This window comes from Triticum dicoccoides, chromosome 7A (genome assembly GCF_002162155.2).
Source record: "Triticum dicoccoides isolate Atlit2015 ecotype Zavitan chromosome 7A, WEW_v2.0, whole genome shotgun sequence".
NCBI lineage: Eukaryota > Viridiplantae > Streptophyta > Magnoliopsida > Poales > Poaceae > Triticum > Triticum dicoccoides.
The window spans coordinates 580,346,887-580,349,811 of NC_041392.1; positions in this window are offsets into that span (position 1 = coordinate 580,346,887).

Consider the following 2,925-nt stretch of genomic DNA (forward strand, 5'->3'; position numbering starts at 1 on the left):
ACCTGGCGCCGCCGAGGCCCGCCGCGGCCCGCCCGAGGCGCCCTGGGCCCCGAGCGCCCCGCGCTCCGATCACCGCCCCGCGCCTGGGAGCGCCCGACGCCCTGCCGCCGCCATCTCTCCGCCACGGCCGCCGCGCCGCTGCAAGCCGCCCCGTGTCCGGCGCCGGCGCGCTCCGCCCGCCGCCCGCCGGAACAACCGTAACTCCGTTTCTGGCGATCTTTATATCGTTTTCAACCGAAATCATCTCCTCTTTCTAGTGGCACACTTGGATTTCCAAGTTGAGGCCAGGTTCAATCATTCCTTGTCAAATCACGCATATGCATCGCATACCGCATCTCGCATATCATACCATGTTCATGTGTTGGTTGTTTACTATGTTGTGTGCTTCTTTCCGGTGTTTGCTTCTTCGGGTTGGATCCGGTAACGTTGTGTTTGTGAGGATCCATTTGTCTACATCCGTTTGTCTTCTTCATGGACTCGTTCTTCTTCCTTGCGGGATTTCAGGCAAGATGACCCTACCCTCGAAATCACTTCTATCTTTGCTTGCTAGTTGCTCGCTCTTTTGCTATGCCTATGCTGTGATGCCTACCACTTGCTTATCATGCCTCCCATGTTGTTGAACCAAGCCTCTAACCCACCTTGTCCTAGCAAACCATTGATTGGCTATGTTACCGCTTTGCTCAGGCCCTCTTATAGCGTTGTTAGTTGCAGGTGAAGATTGAAGTTTGTTCCTTGTTGGAACATGGAGATCGTTCCTTGTTGGAACATTATTTACTTGTTGGGATATCACAATATATCTTATTTTAATTAATGCATCTATATACTTGGTAAAGGGTGGAAGGCTCGGCCTTATGCCTGGTGTTTTGTTCCACTCTTGCTGCCCTAGTTTCCGTCGTATCGGTGTTATGTTCCCGGATTTTGCGCTCCTTACGCGGTTGGGCTATTATGGGAACCCCTTGACAGTTCGCCTTGAGTAAAGCTCTTCCAGCAATGCCCAACATTTGTTTTACCATTCGCCACCTAGCCTTTTCTTTTCCCTTGGGAGTCGCGCTCCGGAGGGTCATCATTATTTTACCCCCCCCCCCGGGCCAGTGCTCCTCCTAGTGTTGGTCCAACTGAGCGATGTCCGAGGCTACCAGGGGCAACTCTGGGCTGGCTTACCCGACGTCTTGCTCATCCGGTGTGCCCTGAGAACGAGATATGTGCAGCTCTTATCGGGATTTGTCGGCACATCTGGGTGGTGTTGCTGGATTTGTTTTAACCTGCCGAAGTATCTTGAAGAACCGAGATACCGAGTCTGATCGGAACGTCTCGCGAGGAGGTCTATTCCTTCGTTGACCGTGAGAACTTGTGATGGGCTAAGTTGGGACACCCCTGCAGGGATTTGAACTTTCGAAAGCCGTGCCCGCGGTTATGGGCAGATGGGAATTTGTTAATGTCCGGTTGTAGAAAACCTGAAGTTGACCTTAATTAAAATACATCAACCGCGTGTGTAACCGTGATGGTCTCTTCTCGGCGGGGTCCGGGAAGTGAACACGGTGTTGGAGTTATGCTTGACGTAGATTGTTCTAGGATCACTGCTTGATCATAGTTTCTCGACCGTGCTTTGCCTTCTCTTCTCGCTCTCATTTGCGTATGTTAGCCACCATATATTCTAGTCGCTTGCTGCAGCTCCACCTCATACCTTTTACCTTACCCATAAGCTTAAATAGTCTTGATCGTGAGGGTGCGAGATTGCTGAGTCCCCGTGGCTCACAGATACTTTCAAAACCAGTTTGCAGGTGCCGATGAGACCGAGCAGATGACGCAACCAAGCTCAGGAGGAGCTCGATGTAGATCTTGTCCTTTGTGTTGTTTCGTTCTAGTTGATCAGTAGTGGAGCCCAGTTGGGGTCGATCGGGGACCTTGTCGCGTTTGGGGTTCTTCTTTTATTTTGGTTCCGTAGTCGAACCTTGATTGTATTTGGATGTTGTAATGCTTTATTCATGTAATTGTGTGAAGTGGCGATTGTAAGCCAACTATGTATCTCTTTCCCTTATGTATTACATGGGTTGTGTGAAGATTACCTCACTTGCGACATTGCTTTCAATGCGGTTATGCCTCTAAGTCGTGCTTTGACACGTGGGAGATATAGCCGCATCGAGGGCGTTACAGTCAGTTTCTCCAACTTTAGTTGAACCGAGTGTGGCTACGCCCGGTCCTTGCGAAGGTTAAAACAGCACCAACTTGACAAACTATCGTTGTGGTTTTGATGCGTAGGTAATATTGGTTCTTGCTAAGCCCGTAGCAGCCACGTAAAACTTGCAACAACAAAGTAGAGGATGTCTAACTTGTTTTTGCAGGGCATGTTGTGATGTGATATGGTCAAGACATGATGCTAAATTTTATTGTATGAGATGATCATGTTTTGTAACCAAGTTATCGGCAACTGGCAGGAGCCATATGGTTGTCGCTTTATTATATGCAATGCAATCACCCTGTAATGCTTTACTTTATCACTAAGCAGTAGCGATAGTCGTAGAAGCATAAGATTGGCGAGACGACAATGATGCTATGATGGAGATCAAGGTGTCGCGCTGGTGACGATGGTGATCATGACGGTGCTTCAGAGATGGAGATCGCAAGCACAAGATGATGATGGCCATATCATATCACTTATATTGATTGCATGTGATGTTTATCTTTTATGCATCTTATCTTGCTTTGATTGACGGTAGCACTATAAGATGATTCCTCACTAAATTTCAAGATAAAAGTGTTCTCCCTGAGTATGAATCGTTGCCAAAGTTTGTCGTGCCCAGACACCACGTGATGATTGGGTGTGATAAGCTCTACGTCCATCTACAACGGGTGCAAGCCAGTTTTGCACACGCAGAATACTCGGGTTAAACTTGACGAGCCTAGCATATGCAGAAATGGCCTCGG